At 46.2% G+C, this 22,286-nt stretch overlaps 1 protein-coding gene and 1 long non-coding RNA gene across 4 annotated transcripts in view; one reads left to right on the top strand and one right to left on the bottom strand.

Annotated features, from left to right (window-relative positions):
- The window catches only part of disco-r (disco-related), a 378,404-nt gene that overhangs the window by 106,521 nt on the left and 249,597 nt on the right, over nt 1–22,286 (top strand). Inside the window, exon 4 of one of the 2 annotated variants that reach the window (XR_010890593.1) lies at nt 21,841–22,086. The exons of the other annotated variant lie outside the window; for it this stretch is intronic. The gene's annotated coding sequence lies outside the window, so the exon portion shown is untranslated. The remainder of the gene's footprint in view (nt 1–21,840; nt 22,087–22,286) is intronic. 2 annotated transcript variants of the gene reach the window in all.
- Nucleotides 1–22,286, bottom strand: part of LOC137000337 (uncharacterized) — a 126,324-nt gene that overhangs the window by 20,982 nt on the left and 83,056 nt on the right. The gene's annotated exons all lie outside the window — the stretch shown is intronic.

The raw sequence follows: 22,286 nt of genomic DNA on the forward strand, positions 1-22,286 counted from the left end.
CGTGCGACCTTCCGACAACGGAATAACAGGCGGCGTAACGAAGATGTGCAATTAGATGATGAGTATAATTGCGAGTAATCGGCGATTAAATTTTACGGCGCGGCCTTATTCAATAAGTTGTTACGAAATACGTATCGTCGTAAACGCCGGTTGATTAATATAAAAATATAGAAAAGAAATATTCATGCTCGAAATACTTTTTCTACGGCATTATATTGTCGAGATAGACGTGCCGTCACACTTCATTACATATTCCCATGAATATTTCAATCGCACCTCGGCCTGTCATTACGCTCACCGTATCTCTGTAACTATTTTCGCGCTATAATTATCACGCTTCTTATTATCATAAGGGTTTTCCCGAGCCTGACCAAGCGAGGAGGGGATCGAACGTGCGATTCTTTTCGTGAATTATTTACTCCTGCGTAAGGAATAAATGTCCTCGTCTGTGTAATCGCCGAGTGGTTTATGGGCCGCAGTAACCCGAACGTCGAAGATCGATATGCTTGGGGGAAATGTCGGGGTCCAGTATGTCGGTGCGAGACGAAGCGATACGCACCAGCGAGCTCCATAAAATTCCTCGCTATTACCGGGGAAAGAGCACAACGTGGTCTGTAATTAGCACTTGACGATGCATTAGTACCGCGCCGTACTCTCCCCGAGAACGCCCTTGCAATAAACTTGAAATGACCAACCGTCCACTGTTAACCGCGACGAATCATGGTAACCGTAAGAGAACGACGGGTTCTTCCGGAGGCAGGACTTGGCTCTATTCTTCCGCTACTGTTCAATCGAACTTTACGAGCATGCTTTTATACACGAGATTCTTCCAGAGCAAAAAGTAACAACTAGGATGCACACACTTAGGAGCACGCAAAAGTATATGCGGATATTTCAAGAAAATATCCATTTGTTACAATGAGATAAAATACATTAGAAAAAGATTTTCATTTTTTTATTTCCACATATTAAACGGTTTAGTAGCAAAAAAAAAATACTACAAGAATCGCATCTCAAAATTATATTCCATTATTTTTAAATTTATTGAATATTTTATTTTAGTATTCTTATTCGTAAAATAACGAGAAAGTCTCTAATTAAATAATTAATTTTATATAAAATAATTTCGGAAATAATTAAAATTATACGCGTATCTCAAATAAGAAAAATATGTTTATCTGGCGTATTTATCGACATATCACATCGGACCAAAAATGTAAATTAAATTGTTCATAAATAACCAATTAATATCTTGCTTTGGGGATCGGTGCGAAGCTCATGCGAATATCTGTACGGTAAATGGCGGCGCGTATAAAAATCGATCGTTCCTGCGGCGGCTCCTACGTCGGCCGAGAGAAATCCTGTCAAATAGCCGCACTTGGCTCGCAGAACGTGCCAATTTGCGCCCGTATTGCATATGGCTTTCACCTCGGTCTCTACATCGCTCGACGCTTCTATCCGCTCTCCCCGCTCGCCGAGGAAAAGAGTGCGAGCCACGGGTATTACGTGCGAATTCCGCGGGTTTCCGCACGGTATCAATTTCTCAAACGAATCGTGGCCACTTGCGCGGCCTCGCTTACCAGGTAGCGCGTAATTCCCTGGTACCGACGCGACCCTGGCACGGTGGAATCTTCGAACGCAGTGTCGGAGGCGCGAAATCTATGCGACTGTCTCTCTGCCTTGTCGACGATCTCGCGGCTTCGCCGGAATACTTTTTGCCGCCTTCGAAACCACACCGGTGCACTCGGTCTGCTATTTGCACGGAGATTTTTTTCACAAGTTACAAATTCGCAAGATTTTTTACTCTGAAAATTCATTTGAGAAAGTGTTTATGTAAAAATAAAATTACATGGAAAACAGGATCTATTAAATCGAAAATTGCATATTTGTCGATATTTTGGAAAAATTTTTTATGAAAACTACGTACACAATGGCTCGCGTAAATCATGAATTGAACATAGCTGACTCGCTGACAACTTTATCAAAGGCCGCAAAGTAAAAATAGAAGCAATTTTTAAGTAAAAATAAGATTGTGCGCGATTAAAAAATTTTTAATTTCTAACATGATTGACAGCTCCGCGTATTACATTACAATCTCGACTTCGCGATCTTCGAGTTCTGGAAGACAACGTGGGAGGCGCGAGTCGTCGACGACAATTTGTCATTGTACACCGCCGTCTGGGAATCCATTGTTAGTCTCAGACGTGGTGTGCCAATCATTCGTCAATGACACTCGATGACACTGCGTGAAGGATGTTAGAATTAAAAGCACGTGATGAGCGAAATAAACGACGACCCAATTGCCACCCACGTAACTCTCAACAAGGAAAGAGTATACTTGAAACCAGTATTTTCGTGCAGTTTCGCTTTCGGAAACGGTGTGAAGGAACAAAAAAAAAGTAGGTATACGATAGGATACAATCATGAGCGAGAACTTATAAACGGATCAATCAACACTCAGCCGCGATTCTACTTTGTAGAGAAGCGTACTTTTCCCTCGCGGAATTTAAAGGGGAGAATTCCAGCCCTTAACGGCTGCAATTGCTCGAAGGCCGCCGGCGCGAGAGGGATAATTTCCAGGCCGACACACGTAAAGCCGAGACAAGGACGAAGCGATAGAGGACGATGAGCGTCGATAGCGCACGGTAGGCATTTCTCGCTCGGAGAAGAGAGCGCGCGCGCGCGCGCCGAGGACGCTGAAAATTACAGCATGAAGAGGCGGCACGAAGTCGTTCGTCGCTGTTCTCGTCGTCGACGATGTCGTGCCGCTGCACTTGCGATGGTGTTCGCGGCACACAGTCCGACGTGCCGCAAGCGAATACACCGGCGGCAACGAATCGGTGTAAGTGTGAACGCGAGAGTAAATGTGTGCGTCGGCGATCGTGTCTCGAGTCCTTTCGTGTCTCGGTGGCCGGTGTGCGCTCGCTCTTACCGTCCAGTGCATATGTAGCATGCATACACGGACACGGGCGTACACACGAACCCGCACATGACCGGTGCATTTCTTTTGCGCTGTGGGCGCGGCCGCTCTCGCTCGATCGGGGAGAGGCCGAGAGGTCGTCCGCGGAGCCGCTGGGAACCGGCGATTGTCGCTTGTGCTTCGAGGAGCACGCACTCTCGGCCGCCGCCGGTATATTCTGCAACCTGCGATTACCGAGCGATTTTCAGATCGGTAGCGCGGCCGACCGGCCGGGCAGGCGATTTTTTCGCACGTCACACGATCGTCCAGCCGCCGTTGCTTTTCTCAGGACACGCTTCGCAGAAGTATCTCCCGTGAGCCGCCGCCGGCGCGGTGCCCGGTGTCGTTACGGCGTGATCGGTTTGACCGCCGTGCTTCTCTCCGCGCGTTGATGGATATTACTGCATAGTTTCTGCGTTTCCGAGAGGACGCTTGAGCGGATAATTATGCACCCGCAAGCGCAATACGGCAGACACTTGAGAGATAATCATGTGAATATCGGCAGGTAGTAGTGAAAAATATATAACAAAAAAATATAAAAATATAAAAAACATTCTTATAATTTTGCACGATGATTAACGAACTTTGAAAAATTTAAACATCTTAATGTTGATTTGAGGTTTTTTTTTTTGTTAAATCGCAAATCGATATTCTGATAATATAATGTTGCAGCGATTGCAAGCGTTTTTTTTTACAAGTCTATTTTTATACTTTTAATGATTGGAAGTATAATTGCATTAATTCAATAGCGATTATATTCGCCGTCAACATCGACGAGAATGTCGAGGCGTGGAAAAAAAGCTGGCGTGGCAGATTCAGGGTCGATGATGAAACGATTCGGTGGTGGGGTCGTGTATCAATCGGATTTCGAGGTTGCGTGCTTGAGGTCACGGAGATGGATGGGAATAAGGCGATTGCCCCTCCTACAAAAAGCGAGCAAAATCGAAGCAGGTGCAATTGCTGCTCGCGAGGTGGAGGAATCGTCGAAACAATTATAGAGCCAGGCGGGACGGGGTGTGCAGTATGCAATTCTGTCCGGAGCTACCGTACTTGTAATTGCTTCGGAAGCAATAACGTACGCCGAAAAAATTCGGTTGGAGGCCATGGGCTAGTAGATATAGCATGATGTAGCGTGACACATATGGCATATATATTTCTATGTGTACTTTTTTGTATATTTATTCACACGAATAGAATTTTTATCCAAATTATATAATATATTAATTAATATTGAAGATTATACATATTTTTATTTGTTTATTGTTTATTAATTATGATAAAGCAAATTTTTAAAAATTGAAAACTTTTTAATTGGATTTTACTAATGCGATTTTGTACTGTACATTATTTTATGTTATTTAATTTCATTTAATGTTAATAGCTAAAACTTGACTCGCATATCTTCGATAAATTACTAAAAAAAGACGTCTTTAGGACGTCCTAAAAACGTTCTAAAAAAGACATTTTTGAAGATATCCTAAAAAGGACAACCTTACGAACTTTCTTTAGTCTGACGAATTACGCGCGACTTATCGCCGATAATCGAAAAGATGCGAGCATCCTCCGTTGCTAACGATTCGTGACGACGTCAGGGATAATTCCACGTCTATGAAAATAACGATTGCCGCGGATCGGGTTATAAAACATCGCACAGTTTTACCGAAAGCCACGAAGAACCGCGCCGCTGCTGCACGTCGTGGCAATATAAATTTGTCGGGCGTGCTGCGATCGGGCCGCGGTCTCGCCGCGCACGATCGTGCTCGCCCGCGAGTTCCAGCCTCTCTCGCTTTGGTCATTATCCTTTTATTACCGTGCTCGCGCGAGCGTTATTTAGAGACGCGATCCTTGAGAGTGTGCGATCGCTCGTACTGAAAATCGACCCGTACGCTGGACGCGAGCGGTGCATCATCGCTCGGCGCGATGCATCTCGTAAATAAAGTAGCGTTCGATCGTGCGCCCGTCCCTATCGACGATTTACGACTACGAGCGATCCGGCCGGAAGTCCGCCGTAACGACACACGTATCTTTTTTACTGCTCTTCGCGCGTCCAATACCGAATGCTGCTATCAACTTCTGGAGATTCCGCCAAATGAAAGTCTCGTGTCTTGAATATCACTGCAAAGTTACTGTATTATTTTAGTGATACATTCGACTCTTTTAGGATTATCGTCTTCTATTTGCCGGTTAATTCTCTCTATAAAAGTAATCTCGCGAGCAGACAATGATAATTTAATAGTTCGTAAATTCTTTATTTTAAACGTTACCTTTCAAGATTTTTAGTGTTAGCCCTCTTTCTAAACTTTCCATAAAAATTGGGATTAAATTGCACATCACATATTGAGAATTTTGTAACACGAACATACGAACATACGAAACGGACAGTCCGTATCGCTCTTCGAATCTTGAAAAGATCGTTTTAGGTACCGTTAGATAAGCGAAAGAGGAGTACACGCGTAATGTCAGCGGAATGCGGAATGTATCGATCGACGGGCGAGTCGTTTCGAGATGACGACGTTGGCTGGTTCTACTTTGCTACCAGCTAGTAGCACAAGAAGAAGGGATACGGACTCTCTCGCTCTTTCTTTCTCCATCTCTCACCGAGTTTTCAAGCCGCATGGGACGCAGCGCAAAGAATGCAGAATCTCGTTATCGAGAGTCGAACGGGGCGTAGATGCGATACGTGCTCCGGATGCAGATTGCGGGGCGTGTCGATGATCGTTGGCACTCCTAGACGTACATACGTACGGATGGACGGACGGACGGACGGACGGACGGACGGACGGACGGTGGGAAAGTAGGCGAGAATGAGACGCGGAATGGATCTCTCGTACGCCGCTATCGCGTCTGCCACCGTGCAATTAGCGAATACTCGCGAGTCGCCGAGTATCCATCATTATCGCGAGTGTTGCGGCTTCGAAGATTAGATGTATCTCGTAAGGGGTCGTCTCAGGTCTCAAACGACCTCATACTCTCTATGTATTCTTTTTCTACACGCGAACACGCCATGTGCGGAGACGAAAATATACTGCCCGGCCACTTCCGGTTTCACCCTCTCATGCGCCGAGATATCCGCACGCTTTTGGATCGTCGGTGAATCAATCTGGGTTGCTCTTAAGAGGGTCCGGCTCGAGTGGCGTCGTGATAGCAATTAGTGCCGAGAATACACATCTCGAGCTGGTGTGTCAACTTGAGAATGTCAAAGTTAGATGTTATATGTGTAACAAGACTCATAATCCTTATTTATTTATACTTGAAAATTTGATGAGCTACTTAATTTATGATAATCATAGATTAATCCATAATTATAGATTAATCTATAATGACTAAGAAATATTTATAACGCTTTTTATTTCGTAGCAAAAAAACTCCTTGATGGAGTTATAATTATTGTGGCACTGCGGCAAAAGCGACACCGCAATATTTTCTAACGATATAATTGATAGTTGCCTGTCACTCTTTAACGGTTTGATAACATCGGTTAAAGAAACAGAGTTATCATTTTGAGCGGTTTGATCATTATTCTTATAATTCATCAATATTCCAGAGTGCCATAATTATCCCGGATTTATTATGCATATCATAATTAACCTGATTATCCTTTTTATTCACATCGCACTGCTTACGCGTCGGAAACTGTCGCTCTCATTCAAGCAGAAACAAGCGAGCCTTCTGTTCCGACAGATACCGTTAGCACGCTCGATTGTTATCCCTACCAAATGCCGATCTCTTCTTTGAAACGCAGCCCTTCCTTCCTTCCCGCCATGCGCCTATTATCCCGCGATATGCGCTCTCGCGAGTTTCCATTAATCGCCGCGCATTAACATCCGTATTTAATGGCTGTCGTTACCTCGCAGCTGATGAGAACCAGTTAAATAATCAAACGTCACGTCGCGCTCGGGCGAATCACGCGGAGAAAGTACCGTAATTAACGTAATGCGTGCGCTTTAAATGCGCCGCGACTGCACCGCGCCGCGCCGCGCCGTCCGTGATTTACGTAGCACGCGGACCAAGCACGCGGAAGTATTTTCCGACCTGATCCTACGGGTTACGCTTCTGTTTCACTTGGGTTTCACAATGCACTGCGCATTGAGATTCGATTCTGACGATAAATCGCAATCGCGATATGCAACGTGAAATCTAGCCACGATATGAGAAGATTATTTTTTTCAGTCACGAGATTAATCTATAAATTTGCATATTTTACTACGCTAGTATATTTGCCGTAATTAGCCTCTAATGTAGATGAATACAAAGCTTTCTAGCATGATAGGAATAAATTTCTATTAATTGACGGATTGATAGAAGCTATACTTTATCAGACGTTTTGAAATACTTAAAAAAATGTACTCAAACTTACAAGCCACTCTGACGGTATAGTTAGCATAACCAGGTGCGATAAAAAGGCTGGTCTCTCCTCTCAGCGTTCACACATACGTCGCCCGGCATTGTCGCAATTAAAAAATTAGCTCGCGCACTTTCGCGAAGCGAAAGAGAATAGAGTAGGTGCGTGCGTGCGCCGAGTGCCGAGTAATTATTTCGACGGAATCGGCTCTGACGGGCTTAATGGCCGTGAGTCGGTCTCAGAGTACCGGCAATTAATCACTATTCATTAGGAAGGCGAGCCGGAAGCACCGACGGGGAAAACGAAATTACTCGCCGCGTGTCTTCCTCGTGAATCTTTTCCCGTTCCAGGAAGATGATGGGGTTATGACGTAGCCGGTAATCGCCGGTACACTGTGGCGGAGAAACAATTGCCATAATCGAAACTGCCGCGCTATCGCTCAACGCTGCGGGAGAAAACCGCGGTCACACGAAAGAAAACGAGTTCGGAGCGTGAAAGAAGTGATTCCGAGTCATCTATTATCTCGAAAACTCTTGTTTAACTTTTCAAATAGGAAACAAGAATATTTATAATTTCACGACGACCATGTGTACTTCCGTCGCGCGGTATAATTAAAATTTTAATACACACTCAACGGGCCGCGTTCACCCGGGAAGATAATCAATCTGAAAGATTGGCTTCCTTATCGACGATCCCCGGCGTCGATCGGGAAGCTCCTTGTTCCGCAAAGTGTCGTGGTTTCCCTAAGGCTTTGGGTTACATCCTGCGTAAGGCTGAGGGGATCCGGCGACCCTTCTTCCGACCGCTTTAAACAATTTTAAGGCTCATTTCCCCCCTTAAAGCGAATATCCTGCGCGCTGGTCCTCCGCCGGGGAGAAACGCGAAGCGGCACGGAAAAACGGAAGCGGGGCGGGAGCGGACGAGGACGGATAGGGAGAAGGAAACGACGGGTGGAACGCCGCGGGCGGGGTATCCGCCGGCAGTCGGCCGGCTCGACAACCCCTTGGTGAAAACTGGATGGTAACCCTCGTATTTACCAATTACCTAAGTAATCTGCGGCGACCAGACCGCCGTCTCTGTCCTCGCGATCCGTCCGCCCTCGTGATTCTCCTTCTGCGGTCTCCGTGCTCCTCGGGCTAGCCCACGGCGAGATAGCGAGCTCCCACGCGGCCGCTCTGACAAACGCGAGACATTACACCGTCTTTGGACCTTAAGCGACGAGTAATTATCCGCCCGCGGTGCTACGTAACCGTCGGATATCCGACGGCAAGAGATTGCTCCTTAGACATACGCACTGAAGTCGGTATAATTTCGGTGAAATCGATCTCGCTGCCACGACTCGATATTCTACGCGATATTTCGCGAGTTTGCCCGGATAAGATTTCAAAGCTCGCTGCTGTTTTATGACATGAAATGAAACAATCGAGCAAATATTGTTTTTGTAGAAATTTGAAAACGAAGAAAAAGTCGAAAAAAATCTCGGTGAATTTTTTAGTTGTTTTAATAAAAATAAAATTTCTAAATTCTAAGTTTAAATTATGATTAGTGTTTAATTTGCCGGATACATATTTAATTGCGGACGCGCTTGCATGCTTAGAGTTACCGGTATTGTGATCGCGAAACGTCAAGATGTTTGATGCAAAGCGAGATTCGACTGCGCGATTCGAAGTGTATCATAGATCGTCCTGATTGTGAAGAATATAGAATCTTGAAGTCTCGGATGCGCGATTGATGGGCACGTGTAAAATCTCACTCTTCAAAGTAATTGCACCAATTACGACGCCTCGCAAGCACCGGGATCAATCTTCGAAACGCATTCCGCAAAAGTATACGGTCCATTAACAGTTAACTACTAATCAAGACATTAAATGCAACGATACCGATTCTAATACTCCGTGATCTCACGCAGCGCGAGAGGCGATACACGCCTGGGCTTTATAGAATCGAATGCACGGTCGATTAATCGATCTAGAAATTAATTTCCTGCGCGTCCAGTTACATCTCCACGGGGAGGTGTTATCCGCGTAAAACCGTGAAGCGACGATCTCCTCGAGCAGCGGGGCTGCGCGATCGCGGGGTCGCCGCGGGTCGTCGCAAATTTCGCCTTTCGCAGAATCCGCCGCGCGGATCGCGCGGATCTCTCGCAAATGTAAGAAAAGTGACTACGAAACGTCGAGAGCCCGAATGAGCTCCATTACGATAAGTGCCCGACAGGCACGAAAGCATAAATCCGAGACGCGAGTCGGAAAGATACATTTCCTCCTGCAGCAGAAACGCGGATACACACCGTACAGCGTAATTCCACTTAATTGGTACCTCGGCGCGGAGGTTACTTTGCTTTGGATTTCAGTCCCGCTCGTGACTCCTTTTTCAACAACTGTGCACAGCGCTCTTCAGGTTTGGAGGATCGCGGCCTTTCCGACTTACGAGGCCGATCGGCAAACGGTCTCCATTAGATCCGTCACGTAAATACGACGAATCGAATAACGCTGGTGCTGCGTTAACGGTAATTTTATATTTTTCAAACACCGTAAGGAGTCCGCAAGACAGACTGGTCTCTCTACATCCGGCTGGAGTCTATATTCTCGATACACACACGTTTACAATTTTGTCGCAATGTCTGCTCTCTTTTTATTGTTAATTTTTTACATTTTTATACTTTGTATCTTTAAATACGAAAAAATAATTTTGTCTTGCTTCATTGAAATGTTAATGTGAAAAGCAATATGTTTCTTCAATTTATAGGCGCTGTTGCGTAGCATGAACTTGTGTTCCTTAGAATAGAAAACCGCGTGCGGTAATAATATTACCAAAGAACGACTGAAATATCCATCTGCAAATAAGATACATGTAATATGTCGAGACCATCGGCGAGGTCACCGCGAATCGCGCCGAAGAAACTCCTTTCGAGGAATCTTTCGAGACGCGTAGCTTCCGTGTGTAGCGCCCGAGTCGGAAATGGAGGAACGTTACGGCGGCTATCGCGGATGGGAAAGCGCGCGGGCAGATGCGCGCGGTGATCCGTGCGATTCCTAAGCGCTCGCGGCGAGGAAGAAGTCCCGCGTAACCCCTCGGGGTCGGCTTCGGGGGAGTCCTCCTCGCGGACGTGTGAGAGGCGTAAGATGGCCGCCGCTGCCACCGGGTCGGGCGATTATTACGTAATCAACGCTAATTATCGTGCCATCGCGGTGCGCTTTCCGCAGGAATAAATCGCACATGCCGCGCCGTTGTCTGTACTAGGTCTTTCGCGCTGCTGGGAGGAGCGGCGGGACGAGAGGGAAGGGCGGGAGGCGTGGGTGCGGGAGAGAGGAGGATCGGAACGGAGCGGGAACGACGGTGTTGTGGGTTAGCGTACACGCGTGAAAGAGACATAATGGCACTCTTGCAATCTGCATACATTACACGCGCGCGAGCGCGCGCGGTCTCCTCTTTGCTTCGCCCCGCACGGAATCACCGTGGGGCTTCCTTCTCTCTTTCTCTCCTTCGTCCTCGCATCGCGTCTTTCCCTCGCTCCCGATGGTGTCGGCGTGCAAGAAGCATACTTTGTCCTCGGTGTTTCTCACGGAAGCTGAGTCGGGACGCATGACGGTCCCAAGGTCTCATTGAATACGCCGCCGCCGCCTCGAGAATCGACTCCGCTGCGCGTTTATCCGCGAGCCCGTCGCCGGAATCGCTCGCAGTCATCCGCTTTCCGGTGTCGTTTACTCGCGACGGAAAGAAATATTACAGCACCGCAGGAAAAACTTTGCATTACATCCGAGCGCGCCCACACGTGCAAGATTCATAGCGGTGTTATGATTATCGCAGTTTAAAGCAGATGTGCTCGGGACGTAATGTCGGGAATATTTGAATGTGAAACATTCGCGATAAATTGTAGGAAGTCGATAATTTTTATAAAATAACTTTTCTTAATCGTCTTATATCAACTTACGCAGTTTCATACATCTTTTTCGCGTAAAAAAATAATAACGACAATAATTTTTAATTATTTAGTTCTCGCAATTACTTCTATAAACAAAAATAAAAATATAAATTAAGAACGCGTGAGCTTTTAAAATATGCAGAGAACTGTAATTGCTAGAAAAAAATAAATAACTTGCGAGAATAGTTTGTGTTATAAATGTACAATATATAAATATCGTTAAGACACAAAGACTAGCATTTCCACGGGTTGCAATTTCACAATGTCTGTCCAATGGCGGTGCGGTCGAGGTGGCACGTCGCCGGAAAGGACGAGGTATCGGCCGTGTATACCGGACCAGATGTTTACTACCGACAATAATGGCGCGGGCGTTTCATTAATTAATAGCCTCCGTAGTCTGCACAGCCATGGACGTCTCTCGTCTGACATTTCGAGTGACAAGCCGGTGTTCCTAGCTAGCGTGACCGGCCGTGTCCCGTGCATTTATTATTCAAGGCTCCGATAGGTTACGTCGTACTTGGTACTTGGAAATCGCGTTCTCGGGCCGGCCGTATCACGCGTCGCATTAAACGCCCCGTGCAAATTGACGTCGCGCGCGACCCGCACGGCGCCCCGGCTCGCCGAGAAAACGTCCGGCCGCGAGCGACGGCCTCGGGCGAGGATTTAACGCGTCGCTCGCGACATGAATTTTATCGCCGTTAAAGAACGATTTGCGCCATCGGTCCATCGACCGTATCGCCGCACGCGATAAATCGTGTCGGCATGGATCGCGCTGTGACGGTTACCAGACGCTCGCGCGGGCATCCGCGTCGGCGGCTTTGAAGACGGAATCGCCGCGAGGGAGAAAACGGGAACGATGTCTTGAGCGATGAACGCAGGGGACAAAAAACACTTCGACGACACGCGAGATTATAGTTTTCACTTCTCGTGCGAAAATTCAAGTGAAGATTGATCTTATCGTGCGATCTCTCCTCAATTCATAATTACGAAACTCGACATTTTATATATTTCTCAAAAAATCAAAAGTACTTTCACACATTAAAGCACCTTCACGTTGTTTAAATCTTATTTAATCGATTTTATATAAAAATTCTCTTACCGAAATAATCGTTTATCTTCACAACAATCGCAGAATGATTTCCGCGCAACTTGCGATAGCATCGAGAATTATATCGACTGCAGTCTTGAATTATAAGGGTCTCCCTGCGATATTCAGTAGAGAAGCATCGAGATCCAGCCGTATCGTGCCGCTTGACAAACCGCGCGCCATAAACAGGCGCGTTTTCCGGGGGCCGCGATCCCGCGCATTCCCTCTCGCAGCGCCGCGACATAACCGTAGATTCGACCCGCGCTGCATATTTGATGTCGCCCGCTCCATGATCGCCCAGAATTTTCCCCGGTGGATCGTGGCGGGCGGTCATAAGGGCTCTCAGTGATTGAGGGTTAGAGCAGAAGAGCCGATATGCCGCCGGGCCGGCTGTTCCTCGCGCGCGCACGGCGGGGCTCCCCCCGTGCCGGCATTAACTTTTCATCTTTATATAATTCCACGGTCATGCCGCCACGGCAAGTAGTATATATACCAACACGGACACACCGCCTCCACCGCCCGCGCTCCTCTTCTTCCGGACCGCGCCGGAACCGGGCGTAATTGCCGGCGATAAAGATCCGCCGAGATACGAGCCCTCGTTACGAGATTTGCCACCGGTGGGACCGCCGATTCGCGGCTGCCTTCTCTCCCTTCGCCCCCCCCCACCCCCCGGACCGCTATTCGTGGCATCCTCGTTCGGCTCCTTGCGTATTCACGATGGATTTTTACGAGCGACGTCTACGAGCGACGCTGAGTGCTGTATACACCGCCCGGCTCTCACTAAATCATTCGCGAACCTACCGATTATCTGATGCTTCGCCGCGTATACGATTCCCACGCGAAGATGTGGGACAGCCCGGTAGAAGAAGCGCGGCCCGTTCGCGCGATGGATTCCCGAAATTTAAAGACTTACTTCTCTTTGCCTTCACATTGTAAGAACAAAAATGAAACAAAACTGTACCGCTCCGGAACGTTGAGTGCAATAATTGTAATCTGTTATTGCACGATCTAAATAACGATCACTGTCGTCCTTGATAATGCTTTTGTCTCGGCGCGACTTATTCGACAAGTCGTTCCGAATTTACGGCGTTGCCGATGGGAGGAGAAGGACAGTTGTGTAATGGGGAGACAAAAGATATGGCGCGGCGGACGTACGGCTTACTACGTCGTCGTGCGCGTTTCGGAGAGAGGCCACGAAACCACTTTGAGGGAAATCTATTGCATCCGTGGGTCCGTGGCTCGAGGCGGCGCGCGTCGAGAGGGCGAGTGTGGGCTCAAATGACACGGAATAAAAGTAATGCCCGGCGATACACACCGCCCCTGCTGAGAGAACACCCTTCTTCTCGCCCTCCGGCCGAAACCCTTCTTAGTGCCGCCGCTGGAGGGTTCCCGCCGGGAAGCGCGCAATCGATATCCGGGATAAGAAATGTTCGCTCGCGCTAGGAAGTCTCCCTCCGCTATCGATCCGCAATTATTTCCCGATACGTCGTAACAAAGGTGACTTACCGCGGTTGATGCGCATTGTTAAAGCTACGCCTTTGATCTGCGAAATAAAGCATTTGCGTCTCTTTACGAAACTGAAGAATAATTTTTTGAAAGAACATGGTTCTTTCATGAGCATTATTTGGATGCTCCGCGAAATTCTCACAGAAAACCGGACTTTTTCATAAATGTAGATATTTTTTCAAACAAACTTGAATTATATTTTTTAAATAATAATAAAGTTGCCAAACCAATCAATATATGCGTTTATTTGAATTATTATTCAAGTGTTTCTTCAAAGATTAAGAAATGCGTTCAATATTTTGCGTAGTAAAAATAATTTACAGCATATAATATAAATCTTTATCTGATATTGATATTTAGTTTACTAAAAAATTGCTTATTTACGTAAATACGTCAAGTCGATTGCGTTTTATTAAGGCGTTGATCTAATCTTTCGCGGAGGACTTTAGCGGTTTTTCAGATCTATCTAGCAAGTCATCGAATCCAATCAACGACCGCTCGAAAGACCACGACGTGTGGTTTGGCGTTCCGAGAAGCTCCGGAAACTTAGTCCCACGAATACTTCGGGCACACGCCACAAGGACAAGTGTCGATCGACGTAGGCAGTCGATTCTGCGAAATCGCTCGATCCAATTCACCTAGGCGCACGCGAGATCTTTTGTCTTGCTGTTAGGTAGAGCCGGTATTTATTCATTCGGCGTGTCGCGCGTAATCCAACCAGATTTCGCCTTCTTTTTGCGGACTGTCGCGCTGGCCCGCAGATCAGAACGGTCTCCGATGGATTAATCTTAACGGTCTAATCGAATCCTTCGCGGCTTGCTTGAAATCCATAAATCGATTCACCGTATTGAATTGAAATTGCGTTAATTTGCAAAAAACGTGATATGCCGCTCGAAGTATCGTGCAGAGTCCAAGGTCAATTCGAGTCTCGAGGCGCGTCGATTAGATTGCAAATCGAATATGCTTACCTTTGGATAGAAGTTGTGCGAAGGTGCTGAAGAATCGAGGAAAGTTTCAGCGGAGTGTGCGAACGTGCTCTGGCAACTGACGGATATCGTGTCTTCTGCGATAATTCGAACGTCAGCTGAGTCTCCTTGAGCACGAAAGTAACTTTACGAAGGACATGTTGAAAAGCTGAGCTCTCATTTTTGCTTGCAACAACTTTTCTGATAATTTTTATATTTTTGTGGCCGCATAATCCTTTGTTAATATAAAATATATACTTGTTACTTTAATAAAAATTTCGATAAAATAGGAACAGAAATAGAAAATTAGATGTAAAAACGCGAACTCGGAATTTTCAGATCCTTCGATACTCAACTGTCAGCAATACTCATCTTGTCCCTCGTGAGAGCGATTGATCGAAGAATCTGCCGTTTCAATTGCGTTTTGAAAATTGACACACTGACCTACTGAAGGGAATATATGCTATGACGTCAGTCGGTTTTCCTACGGAGGGGTAACTCGGAACGGTGGGGCACGCTCCGCGCGGGATCGATATTTCGGTCCATGGGGCTCGTCGGCATTAAAGAGGAGAAGACGCCTCCGCTTCGAGACTTATTCATCGCGAGCATCGTCATCGGTGTCAGCGATTCTCGCGACATTAGCGCGCCGCGTGCTCTCGAACGCGTCTAGACTTGGCCGCGCGAAGAGCATTCCTCGGCTAATTCTATTACCAGTAACGAATCTCTTTTGGCGCGGGCCAAGATTGATCGTCAGGGGAAAAAAGCAAGCGCGTGCTCGGCCATCCGGAATAAAGACCGGCGGAGACGAAGAAGGGACTGTGAGACGCGACGGGCGTCGATTAAAACTTTTGTAAGCCGCCTTGGACGGATCATTGGCCGCCTCGGCAAATAAGAGTGACAGAGTTCCGCCGGCGGCTTTTTGCTCCCGGCTCGCTTTTTCTCGCGACGCGGTGCTAAGCCGTTAGTGGAATTGACCGCCGAAGCGGCTTACCCTCGCTGTATCTCTTTCTCCTCTCCCTCTAAGCGTTTTCTCGGACGTGAACTTTCGCGAGATCAATCGAGGGGTTGTTTATCAGCCGCGCAACACGCGAGCGAGATCGATACAGAGGAAATGCGCCTCGGCGGTTTATTAAAATTTAATATTTTTGGCAAAAATATTGGCCTAAGAACAGAGACTCATTAACATAATGTACAAAGTAACGTGGAAAGTAAAAATTAAGTCGGAGTAAATTTGAATAATGAGATGGATGTAAACACGATTGGATAAAACGCCGGGTAATAAAAAAAATCCGCACGTCATGAAATCCTTTAAAATTAATAAATATTTATTAGCCCCGAGTACCTTGTTTTAATAGAGTTAACAGCCGGATACGACGGTTAAAGAAAGCGTACAAATTACGCTTTCATGAAATTCCGGAAACGCCGATGCAATCGACCAATCAGACGCGCCGTAACCGCTGAGAGTAGCCGGAATCGATATTCGATCGGTCATGTAATATTCCATAATTAGCGTTAATATCTCTGATCGACGCTTCGAGTGACGGAGTGCTCGCATGCGCGCGCGTACGCGAGCGAGCGCGTTTCCGTAGGATGCAATTACTCGACGCCTGTCTTAGAAGCGAGCGCATGAATTATTCGACGAATAAGCTCGGGGCTCGTTAACTCGCGAAACGGAACGAATACCATCGACAATCACGATGTCAAAGCCAGGGGCAGGTGCTGGCGGTACGACGCGGCACAACTTCCGGTGCGCGCTCGCATTTGCGGCACTGCGCTTATGCACTTGTTGCGCACAATCTGCCTAACAATCTTTCCTCGCGCGAGCTCGGATTAATAATCACGACTCGTCATAGTCCCCTCCGAGTCCTACGAGAGACGCGCGCGCGGTCCGGCGCGGAGAGAATCCTATTTAAAAATAATTGCGTACCCACTCGCTCACCTGGTGGTTTCCTGTGCTTGATTACGGCTAATTGTTCGGGATTTACAAGTATAATGGCGCGTTTAATGCGGCGACTTACGTGACGGCCCTGAGACCGACTGTGTCGTCCTGCAGACAACTGCGATTTCTGTGCTCCGGCGAGCGAGCGAAAGAAAGAAAGAATTATCTCCCACCCACTTCGAGGCGACGAACGCGTCAGTTTCCTTCGTGGAACTGTGACGAAACGATCGTCAGACGAGCGCGACTGACTTTAGAATTGCAAAGCAGCAATTAATTACGCAGGAAGGAATTGCCTCGGCTGTAGTTGTAGCAAAAACGCATTGAAAACAAAATTATGTATCAGAGTATGCATGTTGTATCTTAAGAACAATTAGACGAATTATATGATATTGTAACATTTTCAACGATGAAAGTAATGATAATTTATTTCAAGATCATGATAATATATATGTATACATCATGTACATATATAATAATTAATACAAGTCGTAAAATTAATAAGAATAATTTTTTATCCCATTATTGAGAAATATTACGTTCTCACAATTAATTACTTCCTACAATTATTTCATTTATAATAGATTAGATTTCAATTTGTTACATTTTAAATTGACATAATTCATCTTTGTGGAATATTTACTTGAAACCTTTTTCTCTCAAATTTTATTTCTACAGTTCTTTAAGGTTTTCTTTTTGGCTTTAGCTACATTATTCTCAGCGCTTCACATAATAACGATAACGCGCAGATAGACTTTGACTGCCTGACTGAACGAATCCAAATCACCGAAACGCATCGACCTTTCGACCGGGACTTTGATTTAAAACCTGAAATTAGTCGGGAGCAATCTCCCGTTCCCAAAGCTCTCTTTCTCCCGTCTCCCTCGCTTCCTCTCTCTTTCTCTCTCTCTCTATGAATCGTCACAACGCGCGGAACGTCTTTATGAGGGCACGTTTGGACATTTTCGCAATCCGTTTGAGCTATCAGCGAAATGACCATTCGCCACCGTATCGGCGAAGCGAATAAACAAGCGCGCCCGCTAGATAAATGGAAAGAGAGGGGAGAAGAAAGACAGAGAGAGACAGAGCGGAAAGAACGTAGAGAATCGGCCACCGCCAATCTGTCGCTGGCTGCATTAGCCCAGGGGGTTGGCTTTTCAAAAGCTCACGTTTGATGAAGCCCCCTCTTGCTCCCTCTTCTCTCTCTTCTCTCTCTCTCTCTCTCTCTCTCTCTCTCTCTCTCTCTCTCTCGCACGCGCGCGCCCGTGCGCCCGGATACTTTTAAAGTAAATTAGCTTTTTAGTTTTCTGTGCCTAAAACCCGGGGAATATAGTATGTACGTATAAAAGGAAGGAAGGGCTTGCCGTGCCCGCCGGAGGGTTCAACTGCCTCAATGTCTGTGAATGGACTCTTCCTCTCTTTTTCTCACTCTCTCCTTCTCTCTCTTATTTTACGTCCAGTACGCGCGCACCTTCGACCTATTCGCGTGTGTACGCGTGTCTAAGTCAGACAAACCGTGTGCTCCTCCACGGACGCGTATACGTCTGAATGCCCAAAAACACAAAGTGCGCCCCGCTGCATCGGTAGAGCAGAGAGTGGTCTCCGCCCGCGCGTTAATTCACGTGAAAGACCAGCCGAGTTGCCGCGCCCTGAAGCGACGATCGCTTTTGCCAACTGGCGTTGACTCTCCGCCGTCGGAAAAAAGGATGAAGTCCTTTCTCCCCCTCTTTTCTCCCAACGCGAGATAACCACCCGGAGAAATCCTGTTTTTTTTTTTTTTTTTTTATGCGAACGTGTGTAGGATTCTCTCCGGAAAGACACGGTGAAATAAATATTTCATAAACGGCGAAAGAATGTGATAAATAATACCAGCGAGTCGACGGTTAATAATAATTATTGAATAAATTAGAAAAATATTCTATATATAAACTTATCTTTCTAATGTTGAATAAATTTCATTTTGGACGGATTTAAGTTTTTATTTTAAAAGATGTAATTCTTTTTATTTTATAATAAAAAGAGATATTAAAATAATGATATCACTAAAAATAATTTTCTAATTTCTATTGTGAATAACTGTCTTGTGAATAACTAATAATGTATAATATAACTACATAATATGATTCATCAGCGTTCATATCATCAGCATCATATTATCTAACAATTAAAAAATTACAAGATAGAAAGCAAAAAAGCGATTGTTCGCGCAATCAAGGAATAACGGTATTTCGTTAAACAGTAAATCAGTTTACCAGTTAATACGCGGCGAGCTCATTGCTTACACGATTGAATTACCAAACAAAATTCTTTCAGAGCATAGAAGCGTAGGCAAAGTTACCGCAGCTATCAAATTTACCTCTCAAACTGATTTCATTGTATCACAGGAGGGAGGGTTATGTAAATTGATGAAATGGAGATCAAGCCAGATGAAATTGAGATACGCCCGGCCGGGGAATGCGCAATTTATTGCAAAAATATTCGTTTTTAATATGGCGCAGCGAAAACTGTAGCGCGAGAATTGTACACGCCGCGATATTTATATATCAAATATGTGTTTTGCATTTAATTGCCTGGCGCGAATTGATCGCGGAGTCGAAAGAACAATTCGTTTACGAAAAATGCCGAGCGTGGTTGGTATTTGTTTTTTTTTTTACTTTTTTACTTTTTATATTACTGCAACCACAGACAAATATGATAGTTTTATGCTTCGAAATGGATACAATAATTATCTGTAATTTTATCACTAATGCTATACTTTATTGCGTTAACGTAGAGATAAATATTTCCTTTTTTTATAAATATACAATTCTCTAAGAAATATCGCAAAAGAATAATTTAATATTCAACGAAATGTTCAAGCTATTTATTTTAACAATTCGAGAATTTACTTTTATATTTAATTTAGAATATATCAAATTTATATTTTGTCTTGAAAATAATCTGATTTACATTGCGATAATTTTACATTTGCTATTTCGCAAACTAAAACCGTGCAATAGCCAGCCAAATTGTTTTACCGCGTGCGCGTATCACAAAAGGAAAAAGAAATTCGGTTCGCTCTCGACTTGGCGTTTTATAGATTTACCGATCTGAGATTTCGCAGAGAGAGAGTGCACTGGATTACGTTATCAAATCGGCCTCATTACTTACGACGTGGTTAGTTCTCTTCGACCTAGGAAGCGCGCGGAGAGCATAATCCAGATTCCATGTACACGGGCGCGTATACGAGCCATCGGGCGATAAATAATCGGGCGAAAGAAGGAAAAAAAAAGAAGAGGGAAAAGAAAAGCGAGAAAAAGGACGAAAGTTTAAAGGCAAATACTCGCGGACTCCCCGCGAGGCGACCTCGGCTGAACTTCTAGCAGACATTGCGGGGGGTCTTCTAACGAGCCGTGCAATTAACATTTTTATTAGACGGTTCTTCTTCTACCTCCAAGCCGATCGTCTGCCCTGCTCCACATGTGTACGGTAATGTCGATACTTCTCGACAACGCGGAACAGCTTCCTGCCGTCAGCGAGATGGATCTCGGTCCTATTAGTTCTCTATTCGAGAATCGGAAGAGAAGATCGCCCGCGTTGAGTTTAAGTAACGTCTTCTCGAAGACAAGAAAGCCTTATTTGCATCTCGGCGGATTCCCAGCTTTTCCGCGTTTCCATTCATTAATGCAGAGTAATTTCTTTGTTAGAGAAAACGCGAAGATGAGTAATTTTCTCAGTATTAACGCGTGTTTATTTCACATCGAGTGTGTGGAAAAGGCAACAAAGTGCATTCGGAACAACCGGAATTAATGGCGAGGTGTTCCCCGGATCGTATGTCATTCGCGCTCGCAGGAAATTCTACTGGGACGTAATCGTCCTCACGCTGCGCGATTCCCGCCCCCATCGTGGAATTATTTCTTAAGCATCGTCTTCGCACCTAGCGCGAGTACCGTGTTATTTGCCGACGTGAGCAACGTCCCGCGCAACAAAACAAACAAGGGCCATCGGCGCACGTAGGGGCGCATCGTCCGGGCGAGCCGAGTAAGTATCGTTGCCGGCGCAACTGCACGCCGATGGTCGCCGCGTTTCAGGGCCGCGCGCGGCGCATCGCCGATGCATCGCGCCGTTGCATTGTTCGGCATTTCTCGATGTGGCATCGCGTCGGTGTGCGCTACGTGCCGTACGGTGATTTGGCTAACCACACGTTTGTTGAGCCATCGGCGGCATCCGGCATTGTTTGCTCGCTTTGATGAGGCCAATTCGCGTTTCGCTTTTGCGTTCGCGTTCCGTGTGTGGGATGCGGGCGTATGTGCGTGCAACTAGCCCCGTGCGTGCGTGCGCCTGCCTCGGCGCGGCGGCGATCACCGGCCGCTATGTGTACGCGCGCGCACGTACGCGAGAGTCTGCGTATGTCATTAGTGACCCCGGGGGTGACCCCGGGATTCGCTCTCACCATACCGGGCTATCAACACCGACCACCGTGCACCACCGACAGAGAGGCTCCATTATGCACTCCTAACGATACTCGTTCCCCTCGCCCCGCGCGAGACATTGTCGCATGCTGTTGTTCGCTTCGAAGTGTATTGCGATAATTCGATGCGCTTCTATCTGGCCGACGTGAGTTACAGTCTGTGAAACTCAACACCGATTCGCTTAAAAGTTCTCAATGACTCGGAGTCCCGTTTCTGTCAGTTTTTTACTTACGAGCGATCGAGCGAATGTGTGCAGAGTAGCCGATTGATGACGAATAAGAACATTTTTCGTCTAATTGCAATTACAATCGTAAGTTGTAGTAACGATAGAGGCAATTTTTATGTTTTTACATTAAAAAATATGTATAGATATTGTATAGAATTCAATAATTATTTTATCATAAAATAATAGTGCATCTCGCAATATTGTGAGCAAAAAAATTAATAAATAAAAGGGAGGAATGCAAGGAATGTAGAACATGACATTGAGAACCCTTGGCAATAAAGATCTCAATGACTGTAAACCTAAAAATGATAATAGCGGTAAACACGAAAGCTAACGCGAGAAGGAATGTGGTAAACCGATCGATGCTTCGAAAATGAAGACACCGTCATTTCGCGGTAGTTTTTGCGGGTGCGGCAAAAAGTGGATGCATTTCCATCTGGTTGCAGATAACTCGGCAAGAAACGCAGACCGACATGCCGCGAATTGCGAGCGAGCGTGCGAGCGCGCGTGGAGCATTCGCGGCGCGTCTCATAAACAAGCACGGACAAAGACTCGAGAGAGTGCGATCGATCCGGCATAGGACGTCCGTCTGGCGCGGAAGAAGAGTAATACACGGGGGCTCCGTGGCCAGGTCCGCCCGTCCGTCCGTCGTATAACGATACTTCTCGTCGTGTCCCGACTCCGCCGAACTGGTAAGTAACTGGTGGTGCTATTAAATGCAGACACGAGCGAGCACCGCCCGGAAATTGCCTAATTTCCTGAGTGCGCGCGCCGATCCGTCAACCTGACGTGACGGGGACGTGGCAGCACGGAATGCCTACCGTGACTTTTAATGTCAAGTGTCGAAAGAAAACCCGGTTATATCGGGCTGTGTAAGGCTGGACCGACGGAT

This window comes from Linepithema humile, chromosome 6 (assembly GCF_040581485.1).
Source record: "Linepithema humile isolate Giens D197 chromosome 6, Lhum_UNIL_v1.0, whole genome shotgun sequence".
Classification (NCBI taxonomy): Eukaryota; Metazoa; Arthropoda; class Insecta; order Hymenoptera; family Formicidae; genus Linepithema; species Linepithema humile.